Below are 24,764 nucleotides of genomic sequence, written 5' to 3'. Positions count from 1 at the left end.
GGTCTAGGATAATAATAAGTTTAACCTACCAAAACCAACTCTCAGGAATCAGAATGGAAAGCACTTAGAAGATGACACGGTTTAGGCCTGTTTTCTACACGGTTTAGGCATGTTTTCTATATATTAAATGGATCCATGTATGATACCATCCATCTAAAATAAAACGAAAAATATAGAAATGAAAATTATTGTTTCACATTCTGTGAAGTACACTCCATACACATAATATCCAGACCTTCACTTTAAGTGTTCATATTTTTCTTGAACGTAAACATGATGTGTGTGGATAATAAATATAAAGGGAAGTGTGAGACAATCAAATGCCTATATATATATATATATAAGAGCTCCCCAATGGTTAACTTGAAAAACACAAAAAAATTACGGATACTTTATTTGGAGTATCGTATCTGTGTCAGACGCAAAACATGCCTAGAATACTTTTACACTCATCTCTTCTTTTCTTTTTCTTTTTTTTCTTTTTTGAAAAATTGTGGGACATAACCAGGGCACGTACCTGTTTTTGAATACCATTAAAATCCCATTGTTACACTTGATGACTGATTTATATATTTATATTTTGAAATCCTTAAAAAAGCACTTATGTTTTAATAACTGATCTTTTGCAAATGCACTTCGTTTTAGAGGAGAAAAAAGGTTAAGGGTTCATTTGATTGGGTGGATGGAAATTTGAAATGATAGAAAATATTGATGAGGGGTTGAAAAAGTGGGAGAATAGAAGAGGTATGTTTAAACCTTTTTATGAAAAAATTATTATCATATCGTTTGTGGGGGTAAAATAGGTCAAAACATGCATTTGGGCCTTGGGCCTAATTTGGTGATATGAGCCTGTCTGAGCAGAGCCTTTGAGGCCCATAAGCCAGTTCTTGCTGGAGAGATTGGTGAGGTTGCTCGAGGAGAGGCATCTTCTCGGACAAGTCAAATAAAGATCGTATGACACGTCATAATGTTTGGGGAGAGAATTCTGGAAGGTTTGGTGGGTAAAGATGTGTTTCACACAGTTATATAGAAGAAGAACATATGAGAAATATTTAGGGAAAAGGCTGCTACTACCGCATTAAAGACCCCGCACATACCTCTCTGGCTGCATTAATGGAAAAATGACATTTGAACAGTAATGTTCAACCTTCCAGCTACTGTTGGAAGACTTCAAGAAGGTGGTGGATGTGACAAGTATCTAATTGGGTGATTTGTGCTACACGTGGAAGGAGAAAGGAAGAAGAAGATTGATATAAGAGAGGAAGAGAGACATTGGAGAAGGGGGATCAGAAAAAAGAAAGGGAAAAAGCATTGTACACTTTAACTTCAATTGTAATCTTTTGTTTAAAGAGAGAAAGGTAATACAAGTCATCCTCGGCTTACGTCCGAGGAAAGCATCCTGTTATTTTCATCCATTGAGTGCATTAATAGTTGCGATCTAGCCCACCTATCTGTCGTCCAATATCCACAAAACCTAAGTTTCAAGCCCACGCTCTACGAATTTCATTGTATAAGGCTTTTTGGGCCTGAAGCCATCACTTGGTTGGGTTCAGGTACAAATTGTGCACTTACAATTGGCGTCGTCTATGAGAAATCTTGTGTTTAAGGAATCGGAACACTATGGCGGGCTCAAATCTGCATCATGCAGAGTCTCAAGGGTCCCAACGTGAGGACCATTTCGAACGTCTCGAACGTGAGAGGGATCGAGAAGGAAGTGTTCATATGGTGCACCCCGGTGGAAGTCGTTTGCGAGGTGGAAGTAAAGCCCCCCATGAGGATGATGCTAAGGCCATGCAGAAGGAGATTGATCACCTTAGGAAGAAGTTGCGCTGTGCAAGACGGAGGTGGACACCATCTCTTTTTGATCCTTCTTCTAAGGGCTCCCAGGAAAGTAGTTACAGGCCAAGGTCCAGGACTCCTCCTAGCAAAACGTTCTCGTATGAGAAAGACAATCTTCTGGGTAGTAGGGATAAGAAGTCTTCTTTTAGGGGCTTGGGAAATGATGCTATAAGCAAGGCGTTGCACCAGATCTCCAAGTCACATTTCTTACACAGGATCGAGAAGGGAAAGCTTCCACGAAGGTTTACTCAGCCCACGTTCACCATCTATAATGGCAGAACAGACCCAGTCGAGCACATGAGCCATTTCAATCAAAGGATGGTGGTACATTTTAAGAACGAAACCTTAATGTGCAAAGTCTTCCCCTGTAGCTTGGGACCCGTTGCTGTGAGATGGTTTAACGGCCTGAAGGCGGGTTCTATTGACTCTTTCATGGAACTCACTAGGGCATTTGCATGTCAATTCATTACATGCAGTAGAGTTCCTCGGCCTTTGGACTCATTATTGTCCATGGCCATGAGGGAGAGAGAGACCTTGAAAATGTATTTTGATAGATACTGGGAGATGTTTAATAAAATCGACGGTGATTTTGATGAGGTGGTGATTAAAACTTTCAAGGTGGGCCACCCAATTTATCACGACTTAAGGAAATCTCTGACCAAAAAGCCCGTACGGAGTGTACGTTGGCTCATGGATCATATTGATGAGTACAAAAGAGTTGAGGAAGATCAACAACAAGGTAAGGGGAAGGCGAAGGTTATCCCTCAAGAGAGGAGGGATTTCAGGTCATATAGATACAATAACAACAGGCCGAGGAGAGATTTCTCTAGGCAGTCTGGTCCGACCATTCCACAAGTAGTCAACACCGTATTCCGAGAACCGGTACATCAGTTGCTGGAGAGCATCCGAAAGGAACCATACTTCAAATGGCCCAGTAAGATGGCTAGGGATCCTACTAAGCGGAACCAGAATCTCATTTGCCAATATCATTAGGATGTAGGTCATACTACTGAGAACTGTCGGACACTTTGGAATCATTTAGAGCAGTTGGTTAGTGAAGGAAAATTGAAGCAACATTTGTATCAGCCCAATGGACAAGGAAGCCATTCAGGTTCGAATAACCAAAGGAACAACTCATCCCGACCGCCTTTGGGGACGATTAATGTCATTTTTGCTGCCTCTAGCAGGACGAGCTCCTGTCCTACTAGGGTGATGTCGGTGTTACATATTCCCGCCGAAGAGTCCGGCTCAATGCCGAAGAGGATTAAGGGGGGTACTTCGCCTATTTTGGGCTTCTCGGATGAAGATAAAGTTGGGACCATCCAACCGCATAACGATGCCCTGGTGGTTACACTGAGGATTGGAGGCTATGATGTGAAAAGGGTGATGGTTAATCAAGGTAGTGGTGCTAACATTATGTACCCTGATTTGTTTAAAGGGCTTAATTTAAAGCTCGAAGATCTTATGGCTTATGATTCACCATTAATAAGTTTTGAGGGGAAGGCCATCATACCAAAGGGACAAATTCGCTTGCCTGTGCAATCAGGTCTGGAAATAGTTGACGTGGATTTCATTGTGGTTGACACTTATTCCCCATACACGGCCATCGTCGCAAGGCCTTGGCTGCATGTTCTAGGTGCTGTTTCCTCAACTCTACATGTCAAGGTGAAAGTTCCCATTAGAAGGACTGATTGAAGAAATTCTTGGGAGTCAATTAGTAGCAAGGCAATGCATGTCTGCTGCGATACTACATCAGGTTGAACCAGAGTCCTCAGTCTCGGCTACAGAGGACTTATAGCAATTAACGTCTCTGGATGCGCCCGGTGCGGTGACAGCAGAGGAGGTAACATGTGAAGAGTTAGAAAGATTTCTTATTGGTAATGATCCTGAAAGGTTCTTTTAGGTTGGTGTTCAGCTACCACATCAAGAGAAGGTGGAATTGGTTATGTTTTTGAAAAAAAATATTAACGTATTTGCATGGGATCCCTACGAGGCCCCTGCGGTTGATCCAAGCTTCATTTGCCATCATTTGAACGTCAATCCTACCATTGTCCCGATGAGGTAACCACCTCGGCGTTCTTCTAAAGAACATGCTGAGACTGTCAAAGAAGAGGTGCTCAAGCTCAAAAGGGCTGAGGCAATTAAAGAAGTTTTTTATTCGGAATGGTTAGCTCACACAGTAGTGGTGAAGAAGAAAAACGGAACATAGAGAGTGTGTGTGGACTTCATAGATTTAAACAAACCTTGTCCTAAGGATTCATTTCCAATGCCTCGCATAGATCAGTTGGTGGATGCTACAGTTGGACATCCTCGGATGAGTTTTTTAGATGCGTTCTAGGGCTATCACCAAATACCTTTGGCACTAGATGATCAGGAGAAAACAACCTTCATTACTCCTACGGGAAATTATCATTACAAGGTGGTGCCATTTGGTTTGAAAAACACAGGGGCTACCTATCAAAGGATGATGACCAGAATGTTCGAGTCGTAGCTGGGAAAGACTATTGAAGTATATGTGGATGACATGGTGGTGAAAAGCAAGGTTGTGTCCATGCATGTGAAAGATTTGAATGACACTTTTCAGACTTTGAGGAAGTACAAGTTGTGCCTTAACGCCTCTAAGTGCTCTTTTGGCGTAGGCTCTGGTAAATTTCTAGGTTACATGGTGACTCATAGAGGAATAGAAGTGAATCCGGCATAAGTCAGGGCAATTAACAGCCTGCAACCTCCTCAGAATCTAGAGGAAGTTCAGAAGCTAGCGGGAATGACTGCTGCTTTCAACAGGTTTATTTCTCGGTTGGCTGATAGATGTAGACCTTTCTTCCAGCTGCTTAATAAGTGGAAGGGATTTGAATGGACCGAGGAGTGTGCCTTAGCTTTTCAACAATTTAAGGAGTATCTCTCTCAACCACCCAGCATGTCTCGGCCAGAGGTGGATGAAATCCTGTTCGCGTATATAGCGGTGGCCATTTACGCTGTTAGTTTGGTTCTAATACGAGATGATAGTGGTATACAGAGACCAGTGTACTATGTAAGCAAATCTTTGCATGAAGCTGAGGTGTGTTATTTACCATTGGAGAAAGCGATTCTGGCTGTAGTGCATGCCACGCGTAAACTTCCTCACTATTTCCAATCCCACACAGTTGTTGTTTTGACTCAGCTCTCTCTCAAGTCGGTATTGCGAAGTGCTGATTACTCAGGGAGGATAGCAAAATGGGGAACTATTCTGAGGGCTTTCGATATCAAATATATGCCTTGCATCTCTGTGAAGGCCAGGTCCTTGCTGATTTGGTGGCAGAATTTGCTGAACCTTCGTTAGAAGAAACTGCAAAGGAGTTGCACATGAATGAAAAATTAGTTGGCATGATCACGTGCAAGGAGCTTCCGGTTTGGAAAGTATATGTTGATGGGGTGGCGAACCAGAGGGGGTCAGGTGTCAGACTAGTTTTGGTATCCCCTGAAGGAATTACTTTTGAGAAATCGTTGAGATTGGAGTTCTTAACCACTAATAATGAGGCTGAGTACGAAGTTGTGTTGGTTGGGATGGATATGGTCCAGAAAATAGGGGAAAAGTCAGTTCAAATGTTCTCAGATTCTCAGTTAGTCATGGGCCAAGTGATAAGGACATAGAGGCTAGAGATCTGAGAATGCAAGAATATCTGACCAAGGTTAGACATTTACAATCCAAGTTTGATTCTTTTATCCTAACGCACATTTTTAGGAGTGGAAACACGCATGCTGATTCATTGGCCACACTGGCAACATCCTCAGCTTAAGGCTTGCCTAGGATTATCCTCGTCGAAGACTTGTTGAAACCTGCTCGAATGGCAGTAGGTGCCGTCCATATTCATCAAGTTAGGTTTGGACCTAGTTGGATGGATCCCATAATATCCTTTCTAAAGAACGATGCTTTGCCCGAGGAGAGATTTGAGGTGGATAAAGTTTGTAGGAAGACGCCTCGATTCTAGTTGTCCGAGGATCAGAAGTTGTATAAACGCTCCTTTTCAGTGCCATATTTGTTGTGTATATACCCTGAAGCAAAGGAGTCACCGTTGGAGGAATTGCATGAAGAGATTTGTGGAAGTCATACAGGGGGATGGTCTTTAGCTCATAGAGCTCTGACCCAAGGGTATTGGTGGCCCAACATGCAAAGAGAGGCTCAAGATTATGCGAAAAGGTGCGACCAATGCTAGATATTTGCTCCTAACATCCATCAGCTTGGTGGTGTACTTAATCCTTTGTCTAGTCCTTGGCCATTTGCTCATTGGGGATTAGATATAGTAGGTCCTTTCCCAAGGGCTGTGGGAAATAAAAGGTGGTTGCTCGTAGGAACTGATTACTTTACCAAGTGGGTTGAAGCTGAGCCTTTGTCAAACATTAGGGATGTAGAGGCAAAGAAGTTCGTTTGGAAGAATATTCTCACTAGATTTGGGATACCTCACACACTTATTTCAGATAATGGCTTGCAGTTTGATAGTAAAGCTTTCAAACAGTATTGTGGTAACTTGGGTATCACGAATAGATACTCCACTCCAGTCTATCCGCAGGGCAATGTGCAAGCCGAGGCAGTTAACAAAGTTATAATAAGTGGACTCAAAAAGAGGCTGGATGACTCAAAGGGAAGGTGGGTGGAAGAATTACCACATGTTCTGTGGACATATCGAACTACACCACGAAGATCCACAAAAGAAACACCCTTCTCCATGACTTATGGGGCCGAGGCCGTGATCCCTTTGGAAACTAGATTCTAGACGTTAAGGACAAGCTTTTTCAGCCCGGATAATAACAACGACTTACTAGAGAAAAGCCTGGACCCAGTTGAGGAATGAAGGAAGAATGCAATGGTTCAGCTAGCTTATTATCAACATAAGCTTAAACGAGGGTACAATGCTCATGTGAAGTTGAGGTCGCTTGCACTCAGAGACTTGGTGTTAAGGAAGGTCTTGGGTAATGCCAAGAACCCAGCATGGGGGAAGCTAGGACCTACTTGGGAAGGACCAGATCGAATCATTTCTATAGTAGGCATAGGGGCATATCGTCTAGCAGACTTAGATGAAAAAGTTGTACAACGTCCGTGGAATGTAAATAACTTGCGAAGGTACTATTATTAATGAAAGACTTTTTTGTCATCTTTTGTTCCATTATTATTATGTTATGATTTTAATTCATTCTTATAAGTATCAAACAGAAACTTGGTCATGTATGGCTTCTAGGACCACATACCTCGTGGAAATTCATTTATTATCAAGTGTTAAACAGAACCTTAGTTATGTCTGATCCTCGAGCCATCTACTTTGGAAAAATTAACATTACGGTTCGTTTTTATAAGTATCAAACAGAAACTTGGTCATGTATGGCTTCTCGGACCACATACATCGTGGAAATTGATATATTATCAAGTGTTAAACAGAACCTAAGTTACGTCTGGTCCTCAGGCCATCTACTTTGGGAAAATTAACATTACGATTTGTTTTTATAAGTATTAAACAAAAACTTGGTCATGTATGGCTCCTCGGACCACATACCTCATGAAAATTGATATATTATCAAATGTTAAATAGAACCTTAGTTACGTCTGGTCCTCGGGCCATCTACTTTGGGGAAATTAACATTACGGTTCCTTTTTATAAGTATCAAACAGAAACTTGGTCATGTATGGCTCTTCGGACCACATACCTCGTGGAAATTGATATATTATCAAGTGTTAAACAGAACCTTAGTTATGTCTGGTCCTCGAGCCATCTACTTTGGGGAAGTTAACATTACGGTTCGTTTTTATAAGTATCAAACAGAAACTTGGTCATGTATGGCTTCTTGGACCACATACCTCATGAAAATTGATATATTATCAAGTGTTAAACAGAACCTTAATTACGTCTGGTCTTCGGGCCATCTACTTTGGAAAAATTAATATTACGGTTCGTTTTTATAAGTATCAAACAGAAACTTGGTCATGTATGGCTCTTCGGACCACATACCTTGTGGAAATTGATATTTTTCTAAATGGTTAGACAGAACCTTAGATATGCTTGGTTCCTTGGGCCACCTACCATGGTAAGTTTTAAGTTCTACTTTGCACCCAAATCAAACATCAAATCAAGTCTTAAACTGTATTTCTCTTATTTTTAGTTCAGATATATTCATACATGTTTAGTTGCATGCTGTTGCACTTTGGTTGTTACAGCTTCAATACGTAGTTTATCCATTGATAATTTAGTTTAATAAATTGAGTGTAGTTTCATGTCGGATTATTAGTATTGGCTGAGGCATTATGAAGATTTCTCTGTACGTTGGGATATTAAGTCACTTGTGCTATGTATGCAATTTACATTAAGGAAAAAGAGACAAATACTTCAGTAAAGGAAATTGACAATGTAATAAAGAGCAATCTTTGAATTTGTCATTGATACTGTGAGTGGGTACATAGAAAAGGAAATACTAAAATAAAAGGATAAAAAAAAAAAGTTTTAAAGGGAAGAAGCTACATAGAGAAAACTTTCCTAGATGGCCTATGCCTTGAGCCTCAGTGGAGGATCTTGTTTGGACTTCTTGGCAGCTTCTTTCGTTTTGTCCTCCTCCCCTGTGTGCTTAGGCTCACCTTCGGACAAGGCTTTGGACTTGTTTTCCTTTTTCCTTCGTCTCTAGTGGAGGATCATTTGGCTCGGCATGCTTGCTTGGGCGCTTCTCAGCCTCATCACCTTGTTCTTTCTCTTTATCAGAACCAACCAGTTCTTTAGGAGGTGGAATAGGATCTTGAATTAGAGATGGTTGTGTCAAAGGCACTACCTTGGAGGTAGTTGAAGTGGGAGGAAGATCTTCAATCACTCGGATATCCTGTGGAATCCAAATGCTCTCGGACTTCCTCAACTCAAAGCTGGCTGGGACTCCTGCCACATTTAGGGCTTCTACCCAAACTTGTTGACAGTACTCCCTGCACAATTCTGCTAGCTCCTTGGTCAGTCGGGTTTCCATTGCCTCAACCGCTTCATTGTAAGCAGCCTTCTTGGTAGCCTCTATTGTCTCCCTGAGAGTACAAGCCTCTCCTTGGCTTGAGCAAGCTCCTTTTTTAAGTTTGAGTTTTCTTGCTGAGCCTTGGATAGGCCCTCCTCTTTTTGGCGCAGGAGTTTGCGCTGCCCTTCCACTTGAGCCTTGGTAGATTTGAGGCCAGCCTTGGCACTGTTTCTCTCTCTCTTCTCGTCTGCCAATTTTTTGGTCAGATCTTCGTTGTCTGCCACGGCACGGCCTAAGGCCTTCTCGGTCTCGACCCTGATTTGGAGCTCAACCGTAGCCTGTTTCCGAAAATCCTCTACCCATTTCTCGGCAATAAAAACTTCTTGGATGGCCTGCATTGAAATATTGAACAAGCATATGACAGAAACAACATATAAACACATATGAGAGACTTTAGACAGAAAGATAATGAAATAGTGAGATAGAAGTGATTGGAGGATACATACCAAACCCAAGTCTCTTTTTAAGGAGAGGAAGAGGTAGGGTTGGGTCTTCTTCTCCAAAGCCTCTATATCCTTTGGCAGCAAAAGGGGCTGTTCTAGAGCGTTGGCAAGGTGGTGAGCATGTCCTCGCTGGAACTCCCTTATGCTGGAGTGGCTGAGAATTGGAGCCCCATCTAGTTGCAGTGTAGGAGACCAATTGGCTTGCATTTGGCGCACTTCGGCCTGGTCATGGCTTTCCCCACTCTCTACTGAAAGGGGCGCGCGTTCTACCTTTAACAACTTTGTGTTGTGGTTGTTGCTTCAGCTTCTTCTGTTTTGCCATTTCTGCCTCCTCAGCCTCATTTTTCCTTTTCTTTTTGGGGTCGGGAGCAGGAATCTTTGGGTCGGAAAAAGGAGGAAGTGGTGGCAATTTGGGAGGGGTTTAAGATTCAGTTATGTCCTTTTTGGCAGCTTGTGTGCCCCTCTTGGTCATCAATGATCTTAAACTAGCCATCTCTTCTTCCTCGTAACTAGAATCAACCTGTGCAATTACTAAGCCCTTTACACCAGAACCCTTGGAAGATTCGTTTTCTTCGTCCGAAATGGTGACAATGTGGCTCTCTATGGGTCGCTCTGCTTCCTTAAGTCGAAACTGATCTATTTCTTCTTCGAGTGACTGTTGCGAAGATGTTGACTCTTCTCGGATGGCCGTTGCCTGGGAATGTGCCGAAAAAGGAACTGCTGCGATTGGGCGTGCATAGAGGATCACCGAGGGGCCGTCTAGTATCTCGTGGGCAAAAAGAAAGCCAGGTCTCGAAATATCAATCCTTCTGCATCTCTGGTCACCCGCGATGATCGTGTTGCCGATATCTTGGAAGTCCTCTGATAGAGGGTCGTCTCCCAATATGAGATGGGCTGCTCTCACTTGCAGGTCTTTACTCACGAACACCTTGGATCGTAGAACGCGATTGAGGTCCACGACGTTGTAGAGGCTTAGACGGGGCCATACGTGTTGTTTGTCTGCAAAAAAATGTCCGAGGAAGCGAATATGGTTAGATCGACAATAAGGGCCAAATGAAAAGAGAATAGAAGACAATGTAATCAAAAATGGTAAAAGTTGAAGGAATTAAGTCACAGGTTAAGGAATTTAATGCCTATGGATTCACACCTGGGGTTCCCCATTTGACTGGGCAATGAGGACCGTCAGACCAACTTTCCAAAGCAATTAGATAGTCGTCCTTCATGCCTTTATTGGATTTAGGAAGGCAAGATATGAGTCTAACAATGTTGGACCTAGATTTGAGGTAATATCCTACATCTTTAAGTTTATGACACTTGTACATGTAGACGACGTCATGCCATGTGAGATTCAAACCCATTTGCTCATTTATGGCATCGACACAACCCAAAACTCTAAATACATTGGGTGTGCATTGATCTGGGCATAACCTATGGTTACGAAGGTATTCACTGATTACGTTTTTCATGTGAAGGGTCATCCCACCCTCTAGGAATGCGATAATGGGAATGACAACTTCTCCTTCCCCCTTAGCGTTACCTATAGCTTCTGGAGGGCAGTATCTTAAGCCTACGTTTTGAGGAATATGATATTTAGCCCGAAAGCCCTCCATACCGGCGTCGGTATCTACTAGACACTTGAATCTACCCATTTGGTGGGGGCAGGAGTGAAATTTTAGAGAGGGGAAGGATATAATTAATGGCCGAGAACAATAGCCGAGGAGAAATGAACTTAAAAGATTGAAAACTTACGAGAAATAGGTAGACGATTCTTTGCGAGCTTCTTGAGAGGAGAGAGAATAGGAACTTTTGAGATGTGATTGATTTCTGAAGTGAGAGGTTGAATTTCGATTTCCTAGGTGTTTTGGCATGTGGGAAGTAGCATTGAATAGGAGTTATCCTGCCCAAATTTGAGAAAGACTCGAACTGTTGGATACGCATCACATCGTTGGACGTGGGGGACAAGGCGTTACCTACAGCAATTAATGTGCGTCTGGTAGATTTCAAAGTGTTAGTGGCGGTTTAAAAGAGGCAAGAGGACGTCTTCTCGCATGCTGATTTGAAAGGCGTGTGAAGGTTGTGTTGTTGTACCAAAACTTCACTTTCCTTCCCAGATGGGGAGGAAAACGAAGTTTTGAGGGGCTATTGTGGGGGTAAAATAGGTCATGCATTTGGGCCTTGGGCCTAATTTGGTGATGTGAGCCTGTCTGAGCAAAGCCTTTGAGGCCTATAAGCCAGTTCTTGCTGGAGAGATTGGTGAGGTTGCCCAAGGAGAGGCATCTTCTTGGACAAGTCAAATAAATATCGTATGACACGTCATGATGTTTAGGGAGAGAATTTTGGAAGGTTTGGTGGGTAAAGATTTGTTTCACACAGTTATAAAGAGAAAGAACGTATGAGAAATATTTAGGGAAAAGGCTGCTACCACCGCATTAAAGACCCTGCACCTACCTCTCTGGCCACATTAATGGGAAAATGACCTTTGAATAGTAATGTTCAGCCTTCTAGCTATTATTGGAAGACTTCAAGAAGGTGGTGGATGTGACAAGTATCTAATTAGGTGATCTATGCTACACGTGGAAGGAGAAAGGAAGAAGAAGATTAAGAGAGGAAGAGAGACATTGGAGAGGGGGGATCAGGAAAAAGAGAGGGAAAAAGCATTGTACACTTTAACTTCAATTGTAATCTTTTGTTTAAAGAGAGAAAGGTAATACAAGTCGTCCTCGGCTTACGTCCGATGAGAGCTTCCTGTTATTTTCATCCATTGAGTGCATTAATAGTTGTGATCTAGCCCACCTATCTGTCGTCTAATATCCACAACACCTAGGTTTTAAGCCCACGCTCTACAAATTTCATTATATAAGGCTTTTCGGGCCTGAATCCATCACTTGGTTGGGTCTAGGTACAAATTGTACACTTACATCGTCTATCAATAATTGTTTTCAAATTTACTATATAAATATTTTAAGAAATTGAAAAATTAGTTTTTGAATTTACTATATAAATATTTTAAGAAATTGAAAAATTTTGTGTAAAATTGTACTATCTATTTTAGCTAATAAGCAAAATATATTACTATTTTGATTGATTGATTTATTTTATTATATGCTATTATCCTTTCTATCAAAGGTTATTATATACTGCATTTGAAAAAAGTGCAATTTACTTCAAATGCGTGTTTGCACCTTGCACTTCGACTCCAAGAGACCTATGTGCTTAATTAAGCATGATTCACACTTTTACCAACATTGAATTCACACTTCATTATTATTAATTTTTTTTATGTTTAACCCAAGCATTGACTTGTGGTTTGTACTTAATGAATTTCTATTGTTACTATTAAGTTGTGATTATTCCATGTTGGTTTTGTTGGCTTTATTTTGTGTCAATTAGCTTGTAATTCTTTTTATTATTTCCTTGTATTTTTTGGGATTTATTGTATATAATTTTAGTCTCAAGTTGGTGAAGATTTGCTCAAAACAGAGGGTTTTGTGACTAGCTTGCAAGTAGGTCGAGATCATATGAGAAACACGTGAGGAAGTTCAAAAGCCTGTTATGTTAGGGTATCTCGCGGTTAGGCCAACCCACGAGTGAGTTGCAAGTCACATTGATAGCATGATTTTTGTGTGCAACCCTTTCCTCCTTCACCATATTGTATATACGCTCATTAGCCACAAAATCGTAAGAAGAGTTTCTGAGAGAGAACTCTAGAAACACCAATCTACTACACAAATCTCTTAGATTTTCTCTACTCTCTTACCTCTCCAATTGTCATACCTTGAGATGAGATTTTATCCAAAAACAACCCTTACATAATCTAAGTTTTAAGAGTGTTCTGGACCCTGGGAAGCATTGAAGCTTTGCCACATATTTAGTCGGTAAGACGTAGTGGTCCAATTAGGCGTATTGTGGGATTCTGGAACCTAGTGAAGACAAGAATTCGTCAAGTCCGCTGGTAGCAGGAGCTTGGAGGCTCAAGTATTTTAGGTAGCTTAGGCTTGGAGGGTCTTTGTATATTCATGTACTCCAATTGACTTGTGAGGCCATAGAAAGGTTTTTCTGTCAGGTTCTCCAGTTTTCCTTTTTGATAACACATCTGGTGTTATTTTGAGTTTGCATCATCTTATCCCTACTTCCCTTGGTTATTTGCTTTATTCAATTATGCTTGTACATGCTTTAATTGATAGTTTTGGTTTATTAATTTGATAATTACGTATATTCCTCTTCAAATTGTATTTAGCATAAAATTAATCTAATTGTAATTAAAATTTGGGGGGTCGTTTTTGCACCTAGTAATTAGATTAGTGCACTTTCAATTACCTCCAGCCAGAGAGAGAGAGAGAGAGAGAGAGAGAGAGAGAGAGAGAGAGAGAGAGGTTTGGGATTCCCATTCCCACCCCACATGGAAAAGGAAAAAAAGAAAAAAGAAATGCATTGTTTAGATGGTAAGTTTATACAAGCTCTTAAACCCATAATCTTACCATTGACCTTACACTAACAAAGAGAGCAGATGGTATTTGAATTAGAGATCATTAACTATTATCTTTATACTTTTATTTAGAAAATTTAATTAAAATTATTATAATTTTTTTTAGGAGTATATGAAGTAATACAAAAAATACATTTATTCAAAAAGCTCTAATTTTATATATAATATTATAATAATATTATTTCCATCCAACTATAGTTTTTAATCTTTTTATGGATGAAAAATTAAGATAAGTGAGCAATAATGGAACCAAAAAATTCTACCAAGAATTGATCAATAATTGTCAAGCTCAACTAGTAGTATCTCCTAACATCTTCAATGGAGACCTTCAGTTTTCAAATCTTTCCTCCCATGTTATAACTATCAAATTAAAAAAAAAAATTGACCTGTAATTTAAACACACTTATTTATTGCAAAACTAATTTGGCTTTATTTATTAAGTAATTGTAGAGGCATTGGGCCCAGTAATTTACCAAGGATGGCCCAACAAAGTCTTTTGGGCTAGAAACCCAAATCTGATGACGTCAAAATGATCTTGGAGTATCTGAGTGTATCTCATAAAGAAATGCCAAGTAAAGATATGATAAACGAATGATCAAATTACGTCCGAGGAGAAGATGTGTCCTCGAATTGTTAAGCCGAGGACATAGGAAGAGAGGTTTAGGGTCCCCGGGCTATGTTATAAAGAATCCTACGACTACAGAAGTACACAGTACACGTGGAGGACAATAGAAAGAGCGGTGGAATATCTAAGGTAAAGCTGCTACCACCGCCCATACATTAAAAGCTCTGTAATTGGTACGCTGACTGCATAGATGGAAGGATGGGACCTAAGCATGGAGTTTGGAACTTGGTCCCTAACCCCAGTGGGCTTTAGGGAAGAATTGATGGGACAAGTATCCGGAATCAGCATTGCAACCATGAGGTGGAAGATGATGAAGAGAAGAAGGAGAAGTATAAATAAGGGGGAAGACATACGAAGAAAGGAGAGGCTTTTTCAGTAAGAAAAAGGGCCAATAGTATATGATAATTAATAATTGTATCCAAACTTTAGGAAATACTATTATCAACTATCCTCGGATTGTGTCCGAGGAGGAACTTTCAGTCTTACTCTTGCAAACAACTCTTTATTTTGTGCCATTGGGCCCAAAGCCCGTTCTTTTCCTTGTCATCTAAACCATCATTGAAATCTAGATTACAAACCCATCCTCTACAAATTTTATTGTAAAAAAGGCCTTTCAAGCCCATTTCCTTCCAGCCTTAGCTTGGGAATTTGAATTGTGTCCTTACAATAATATATATGTTTGTGTGATTTTATTTCAGTTCAGGACCCATTTTTATATTTTTACAAAATAGGGGGATCACACAAATTTCTTCTTTTTTTAATATGCATAATTTTCTTATAAGATGGTCATAAGCGTTTTTTTTTTGGATCCAAAGATCATACATTTTTTTTTTTATATATACAAAATAGGAGATTACTTAAATTTGAACCTTATGTATCATTTTGATTTAGGGCCTTCTTGTATTAGAGTTCCCATTTATTGAAGGAGCCTTTTGATGTTTAAATGGTTAGAAAAGAGCTTTACAAGGACTTTGGGAGGTTTTTGGGTGGTTTAGGATGACGTCGCCAAGTTAAATACTATAACCTTTTATTTGATTGGAGGGAGATGGAAGGTGAGGGAAGGGAAGCCCTTGTTCTAAACATATCATAAAAGACAGGAAAAAAAAAAATTTCTCTTTGTATTTTTTCATTTTTATAATAAAATTTTCAATTTTTAATGGTTATAAAATTGTATAGTTGTGGTTAATGTTTATGAATTATAACTATCAAGAGAAATGATCTAAAGATTAGTCACATCATTTATTTACACTAGTGTTTAACCCGCGCAATGCGCGGGGTCATTTGAAATCTCATAAGTAGAAGAGAAATTTGGTTAATATAATTAGTTTTTAAAGAAAATGTTTGTTGCAAAGTATGTAAGATACGTTAGTTATCAATTTGGACTATTCATTTAACAACCGTAATCAAAATCAATTGATATCAAATACTCTTTGCTCTCCCAAATAACTCTTAAACATGCAACTTAGAATAAGATCTGGATTTTGATTTTGTAGAAATACTGGAGCAATTAGAAATATTTCTAATTTCCTGTAAGTTGCAACTTGGTGATTATGTTTTAAAACTAAGACAACCACACGAAGAAATTATGTTGAGCAATTTTATTACTCTAATTTGCAGGCAAGTACGGGCCACACACACAAAAATAGAAAAGGACCTAATGAGAAAAGATGAAAATTAAACGCAAACCTTTAATGTAAGCCGAAAAGACGAATTTCAATCACATCCCCTATCACTCAAAGCCAATCCTTACCAAAGAAGGAAATAGAATCGAAGAATTTACCTTTTTTTTTCCTTCCTGTTGATTCCCCCCGACAATCAAGCTGCACTTCCTTCTAACAAGTGGCTGAGAGTTAGTAAGCAACCTTGGCCTCTTGGCAGGAGGTTTGCTGCCCCCTTCCTTTCCGACCCGGCCGCGGTACGACACCTGAACTTGAAGCTACGATCAGATCCAATCGGATCTGATCCGTTCAGATTCCACAGATCCAGGAAGGGAAAACGGAAGTGCGCTCCTGCGCACCAGCTGAAAAAGCCCCTTCCCTTTTTCAAAATAATACGGTTCATAGCTCCAACCTAGACAAGGCGTTTTTATGCCCTTTTTTTAGGTTGGGTTGCTGGATACGGGATCCTCGTAGTAGGCTGGACCACTGTAAAGTGGAGAAAAATAAAATAGAGGATATTAAGACTATAACGGGTAAGATTGGAGATCAATATTTCACATCATCATCACAATAAAACTCAACACTATAGCACACAACACTATGTTAAAAAATCTTTTAATATTAATATGGAATTGAAAAGATTAAAATAATCTGAGTTTATGGTAGATGTAAATTCAATCTGAGTTTATCCAACAATATTTGTTGAGAATACCTGGTGAATGTTACAATTCTAATATGATAATTTATAACGGAAATATTACAGTTGCAGTAATTTAGTAGTACATTCAGTTTACTCTTCTAAAGAAAAAAAAATAACAATACAATGAAATACATAAGACTCGTAGAGTAAGGTAGTATATACATTAGAGTTCAGTTTTTTTTTTCTTTTTTGATGCAATCTGCTTTGCACCCTTTTGACGTTTTTGAAGCATTTGGAGCGGCATTCTTTCAGGTCTTTCAACAGATGTTTCTCCTATTTTTGTTTTTGGACTGGCTATGTACTTGTCCTTTCTTGATTTTTTTACAATTTCCTCCATTGTGTCCTGCAATAATTTGGTAGGAGAAGGAGATTCCCTTTTGATGTAGCTTTAATGAACCAAGCACACATCTAAGATTTGTCCTACTTGCAGGAATGCTATCTATAAAATACAATATCTCTCCATTTAAAATCAACTCCAATCATCTTTTATAGAATTTAAAATATATATATCTTATGTTACAATGGTGTCCATCTAGAAACAAAATATGTAGCACAGAGTGAGCATCATATGTCATTCAAAACACACAGGCACCAACCCAAAGCAAATTAACCACAAACTAAAGCCCTTTTATGTTAGGGTGATTTCTTTTTTTCTTTTTTTTTTAATAATAAGTTTTGGGTTTATAGAGATAAAACATAGCCTTAACTCACAGCACATACTTTGAAAACATTCTGTTTTTTCACTCTTCAATTTCCAATGAAGAGTGAAAAAAACAGAATGTTTTCCCATGTTAATATGTCAAGCTTACCACACTAATGAGCCAAGCTCATCTAATTAAAACAACTTCAAATTGTTAATTGCATGCTAGATCCAAACGCAATGGACAGAGTTAGAACTTAGAATTAGTGGAGTCAACGCCTACAGTGAACTCTAGAACAAATGTAAACTACCTATGCAAATGGAATCAAGATGTAACTAAGCAAATGAATTAATAGGTGGTTTGAAATTGAAGCATGAGCAACAATTAACTTTAAAAACCAACCCCAAATAGCAAGCCCACCCAAAAACTGAATGCACAATTATGTATAGTTGTATAAAATTAAATATACAAAAATATAAATCTATAAACTTACCTAACACCAGTATCACCAATAATATCAATTGGCATACCAATCAAAATGTGCATAACCAAGCATTCTAGCCATAACAACTGGGACAATGCACTTCATCTTCATTTCAGGCCTCATTATACCCATCAACACCACACCAATACCATTATTGATTGTCCCATAAGTAGCTCTCATAACTAAAAGACCAAAAAACTAACCCAAAACAGACCAAAAAAATAACACAATCCCTTCCAAAAACAAAGCAGCTACTTTTTTCTCTCCCTAACTCTTGCGTTTTTGTGGTTCTACTTAAACAACCTAAAATTGAAAATTGCATTAAGATTGAAAATAGTATGACACAAAACATAGAAATTAGCAGAGATCAAAATACTTGCAGCAAGTAAGCTATTTAGTAGAATTTGCAAATTAAAATTTTCTCAAATGAGCATTAAAACCAAATTATTCTCATGTAGAAATTGTCCATCAAAAGAATAATGTCTACCACAAAAAAGCTTACCGTAGATATAGGATGGCAAGATGCAGAACAATAAGTTTCAAAGAACAAAATGCCCATTGTTCCTAATTTCCTGTTTCTTTGCCAAGTTTGCATTTTATTACATATTTGAATATATATTTTTTTTACATGTTCGAATATATATATATATATATTTTAAATCAATAGAAATAAAGGGGAAAATCCCTAAACTTACCATTAAATTATGATAATCATTGTAACACAATTACATGCCTCAATTACTATGATTTGTGAACTCTTTGACCTTTACATCACAACTCCAGGAAAAAAAATTAAAAAAAGAAGCCCTCAAAGAACTTGTAAACAACGAAATAAAAAGAACATAGGGAACCAAATTATAAAGAGGAGCAACATGTGATAAATAACACCTAGTATGAATTTCAAATTAAATACATAGATAACTATCACAATCAAATTTATAAATGATTGGATTAGAGTATATTTATGAACTGCATCAATAACTAAAACAGAAACTGGGAATGGGTTTGACGATGGCAAAATCAAGGGCAAAATCCCTTATGTTAACAAGACATAAAACCCGAAATTATAATTTTTGCATAGAAAAAGGAACAAACCCATCTATTTTTCAAAAGGAGTCAAAGAAGAACCCTAGAAAATTCGGTAGAATTTTTTTTTTGAAAAATAGATATATAGAAAAGGAAGATGCTTATTAATGTAGTATAAACATCTAGTCTTAAACGAAAAACATATAGACATAGGAGATATAGGAGATTTAATATGCTAATCCGAAAAGGAAAATCAATGGGTTTGACAATAGCAAAATCAAGGGCAAAATCCCTTATGTTACCAGGACATAAGACCCGTAGAAAAAGGAACAAACCCATCTATTTTTCAAAAGGAGTCAAAGAAGAACCCTAGAAAATTCCGTAGATATTTTTTGTGAAAAACAGATATATAGAAAAGAAAGATGCTTATTCATGTAGTATAAACATCTAGTCTTAAACGAAAAACATATACACATAGGAGATTTAATATGCTAATCAGAAAAGGAAAATCAATGGCGAAAAGATTAAGAAAACCAAAATAGAAAAGCACACTGACCTTTAGAAAAATTTTGTTGCAGAGGAGAGATGAAGCAGAGTAGAAGATCAAATGGCGATGGCCGGCCGTACGAATGTCACTGGATCCCAATTTTTTTTCCCTTCTTCCCTTTCTCTGAGTCGCAGTATTGGTAGGTGATTTCGTTTAGAGAGAGAAGATATTAAGCGTACTCTGATGAAAAGAAATGGTTAGGGTTTTTTTAACTGCAATGCTTTTTTTTTTTTTTTTTAAACCGGGCTTTATTCTTAATCTACACCTTTTTTTAATCGCAGATGTGGCAGGGTCTAAAAAGTTAAGTATTGTAATGTACGACTATTTTTTTACGTTTTTAAATGTAAGAATTAACTTTCTCTCAGCTTCGTCTATTATATAGATATAGATTTTATTGTCATTAGTTTATTTTAAAAAATATATAAAACATTTTTAAAAAATAAATATTGATTAATTTTTCACATTCTAGAAACTGTATACCCATATTATGTACCTTGTGGTAACCATACCCGCAATAGCCATGCAATAAAAAAAAATAAAAAAAAAGTCCAAATAACAAATGCCCTTATTACATTTGTTAATATAACATTTTGAAAAATATGAAAGATAATAAATAATAAAAAATCAGTTTTCCTCTTTTCTCATAATTTTTTTTTAAAAATATTTTCTAAGCTATAACTTTTCCCAAATTTATTTTTATTTTTAAAAAGATTAACTAAGTGCGCACCGAGACTTACTTTCCCCTTGTGTGTGTTTGTTTCTCAAAAAAAAAAAAAAAAAAAACAAAGAAAAAAGTGCGCACCAAGAACGAGCAGGGCTTCCGGAAGAGCACCGAGAATAGGAAGCACCAGACCGCCCACAAAACCAGGGCCTAGAATTTCCAGCAAGTGCTCGCTCCCATCGGACAATGACTTGGCAGCTAAGTACATGAGGTACCCGTACACCACCATGAGGAACAGGTTTCCCATTAACGAGGTGGTGCACGGCAAGAACTCGTAGGTCTGGTCGCAAGTTGAAGTTGAAGTTGAAGACTCGCCGGAGAGTCGGTTGAGAACAAGGTAGGAACCCCAACCGGAATCGCGGTCGTGGACCCCATCGGAGATTAGACCAGACGATAATGGATGGTACTGGGTGAGGAAGCGACCGTAGGTGGGGACACAGAGGATTAGGAGGAAAAGGCCGAAGGTAGAGACGGATAGGTGGTGGTTTGACATGGTGTTGTGGCTATCTGTTGTGTATATAACAGAGACAGAACAGTTAAGTGAATTGCAGTAAGATTCGAGAGAGAGAGAGAGAGGCGTTGGAACCGTGTGATGATTGTGAGAAACTGTAGGTGTTTGAGAAAGTCCTAAGAGAGAGTAGAGAAAAGGAAAGGAAAATGAAGAGATGGATGACAATCTGAAATAGCAACTATTACTAAAAATGAGAAGAAAATTTTGGTACAATACAGAAAGAGTGAGATGCAAGAGCCTACTTATACAAGAGAATGAGCATTTTTCTAATTTTCCAAAGCAAGCGCGTAAAATGAAAGTCTAGTTCTTTTTGACATGAAAGTAAAGTCAGGGTGTTCACATCATGGAGCATAGTGGGAGCTGAGGGCAGAAATGCTGACATAATGGGTGGCAGCTCTCCATTGGAAAACATTTTTAAAAGTTAACGTGCCATCCAACTTTTAATACATATAAAACTGTATACATATAAGAAGAATTATCTCTACAATATTTTTAACAACACTTTCATAAGAAATCATAGGTGATACATTTTTATTAGTTCTAATTTAAACTTACCAATTAAATTACTTTTTTGCCTATCAATAATAACTTGTAACAATCTACTACTTATGATTTGTTATGAAAATGTTAAAACATCTTATTGTCGTCGCAATATTTTCAAAACGGCTAAACTATCAATTCTTTACAAGTCAAAATAAAATATAACAAAATTATAAAGATATTATAAAATATTGTGTCATTCTATTGTGTTTTTATAAAATTTTTGTTGGTTTTAATCAATTTTTTTAAGCCAAAATTCACAGTTTTACGTACAATTTTATTTGTTTGACTTTTTTTTTTTCCTTTGCACACCATTTAATGTAAACACACATAGTTTTACACACACACACAAAAACTTAGGGAAAAAAAATACTATTCATCCTTTATGTTTGGGATAGTTTACAATTTCTCCTTAAATTTTAAATCAAGCAATTTCTCTTCATATTTTGGAAAATAGCAAATATGATATATTGTTATTCTTTTAGTTAAGCCTTAATGAATACATATGATTCTTAAAATATTTTATTGTGTAATGTCTAAATTACTCTAACTAAATTTTAACATCCAAAAAATTTTCTTCGTGTACGTTAAGTTTTAGATGGTAGTAATTCTTAGAAAGTTGGAATGATAATATAATATGTTTTATTTGTTATCCAAAAAATATTGATTTCTAGATTTTAATTTTCGAAACTTATAATTTATCTTATGAAAAATTTAATGACACACACCTTTTGTTACCCTTTTTTTTTATAGCAAAACTCAGTTGTTTATTGTTAAAAGATGATGATATTTATTATCATTCTTAGAATCTTCTAGTGAGTGAATATATTGCTTTTAGCAAATAGGTAAAAAACTATTATAGTGAAATAGATATTTATATGTTAAATAGCTACCCTAACATTGTTGTAAGGTTGCAATTCAAGCCTCGGCTCAACAAAAAGGATGACATAGGCCCAAAGAATCTGATACAATGAATTTATAGAGTGTGGGCTAGAAGTCTTGATTCTAATGAGCTTGAACAGTCATGGCAATGACCCAAGATCACAAAGTAATATAGATGAACAAGTTTATAAGAAGAAATTTATCCTCGGACTCAAGCCAAGAACCAAATGTTTATATTTCTTCTTACTTTAAAGATTCTTTACAAATATTCTCCCCCTCTCTTATGCAGGACCTCTCCCCCTCTTATAGTCCCTTTGCCCTTCCTTTAGATTCAGATTGCTCTCCTTAATACTTGTCTCATTCGCCTCTTTTCGAAGTCCCTAGGTAATAGCTGTAAGACTGAAAATCACTATTCAGGTATCACTTCCTTATAAATGCGGCAAGAGACTTAGGCACAGAGTATTCAATGCGATGGTAGCAGCTTTCTCCAAGATCTTTTCTTTACCCCTCTTGCTCTCTGTGCCCCTTTTCTTACATATCTTCATCTCCAAGACCTTCTAAAATATCATTCTAATTAACGTGACGTACCACTTGATCCTTGCTGTACTTAGCTGAGGAGGTAGTCTTCCTCGAATTATTTATGTTCACCTCATCCGCCATGTTTACTTTCGGGGCTGTAAGTTTGATATCGTTATTACCATTAACCCGTCCTCGGACAAGCAAATGTCCTCAGCTCAAGCCCATGGGCCAAAAACGTATCTTGACCTTTTGTCCCCACAATAGCCCCTCAAAACTTCATTTTTCTCCTCCATTCAAGGATAAAATTGGAGTTTTGACCCAATGGAACAACCTCTACACATTTCCCAAATTTCCACACATGAGAATGTCGTTTCCCCCTTTGGAAACTGTTTCTGACGCTTCGAAGCCCACGATGCCCACATTAAATTCTCCAGGCGGCGCCCTGTCCTCCACGTTCAATGGTGGGATGTAGATCCAATGGCCAGAATCTTTTCCCCCAAATTTTTAGTGGGATAACTCCCACTGTATCACACCTTTCGTATAAAATGTTTGGAAGGTGCAACTTTCTCATTATTTCACAAATCAATCATCCCTTAAGAATCCTTTACTCTCTTAGTTTCGAAGAAGTTCCTGAAGAGTCCTCCATTCTTTCCTTCGTAAGTTTTCACGCTCCTAGATCCTTTTTCTCCTCGGCCATTAATTTTACCCCTTTTTCTTTTCTAAATCTTCATTTTTATTTCGTCCAAATAGGTAGATTCAAATGTTTAGTAGGCACTCCCGCCGGTATGGAGGGTTTCCAAGCTAAATACCACATCCCCCAGAAAGTGGGTTTGAGGTACTGTGCCCCAAACGAAATATATACCGCTAGGGAAGAAGGGGAAGTTGTCATTCTCATAATCGCATTCTTAGAAGGAGGGATGACACTTCCCATGGAGAATGTAACCCGAGATTACCTGTATAATCATAGATTATGCCCGCACCAATGTGCACTTAACGTATTTAGAATCTTAGGTACTGTTGACGCTCTCAATAAGCAGATGGGTTTGAGACTCACTTGGCACGACGTTGTCCATATGTATGAGTGTCGCTCACTTAAGAACTCGAAGTATTACCTCAAGCCTAGATCTAACATCGTTAGGCTCATATCGTGTCTTCCCAAATCTAACAAAGGCATGAAGGACAACTACCTAATCGCCTCCGAGAAGTGGTACGACGGTCCTCACTGTCCAGTCGAGGAGGGAACACCAGGTGTGAGTCCATAGGGCTAGGTCCCTCGATATGGGGTTTAGTTCTTCTAACTTTATCGTTCATGTTTTTATTGTACTTTAGTTTTTCTTTGGGTGGAGGTTGTTTATTGGTCTAACCATATTTGGCTTCTTGGATGTTTTTGCAGATAAGCAACACATAGCACCCCGTTTGAGTCTCTCCAACGTCAAGGACCTTGACAGAGTTTTAAGATACGAAGTGTTTATGAGTGAAGACGGGCAATTGAGGGCAGCCCATCTCATCCTGGGCCCCTATCGACTACCTTCCAAGACATTGGTAACGCCACCATTGCGGGTGATCGTAGATGTAGAAGAATAAACATTTCAAAAGCAGGATTCCTCGCCTCACAGGAACTGCCTGACGAACCTTCTGTCATCTTTTTCGCACACCCAATAACCGCAATTCCCCTTGGACACTCCGAAGTAGCATCCCCCAGGGAAGAATCTTCCTCCTCTCATTTGTCACTCGAAGAAGAAATAGACAAATTCAAATTAGAGAAGGAAAAAGAGGAGCAGATTAATCCTGTTGACCTCTCAGACACCGAGAGTGAGCCTGACAAGACAATAGCCAGGTTTCCCCCTTTGGTAATTGCCGAAGCAGATAGCGAAGTCGAGGAAGAATCGATGGCTTTAAATCCGATGAAAGGCTTGAGGGATCTAATGGCCGGTAGGAAAAGAGCAAAAATTTGTTATGAAATTTTAAAATACTCGCAAGTGTACGAACCGTACCGAAGTATAGTTTGAAAAGAATGAGGTCGAACCCACTGGGACTTGAATGAACGTAGGAAAATTAATTAAATCTTAACCAAATTAATCCTATTCTAGTCTAATAAAAAATTGGTTGTTTTGAAATTAAATAAACTAAG

At 38.4% G+C, this 24,764-nt stretch overlaps 1 long non-coding RNA gene across 1 annotated transcript; it reads right to left on the bottom strand.

The window, feature by feature from the left end:
- Positions 1-18,742: 18,742 nt before the first annotated feature.
- Positions 18,743-20,889, bottom strand: LOC142641036 (uncharacterized). The gene is made up of 2 exons (XR_012845302.1): positions 20,263-20,889; positions 18,743-19,640 (listed from the first exon to the last, which is right to left on the bottom strand). It is a non-coding gene; the product is annotated as an uncharacterized LOC142641036 (long non-coding RNA).
- Positions 20,890-24,764: the final 3,875 nt, after the last annotated feature.

Source organism: Castanea sativa, chromosome 6, assembly GCF_040712315.1.
Source record: "Castanea sativa cultivar Marrone di Chiusa Pesio chromosome 6, ASM4071231v1".
Lineage (NCBI taxonomy): Eukaryota > Viridiplantae > Streptophyta > Magnoliopsida > Fagales > Fagaceae > Castanea > Castanea sativa.
Note: the sequence above shows the minus strand (reverse complement) of the source record. Positions and strands in the feature narration are given on the sequence as shown.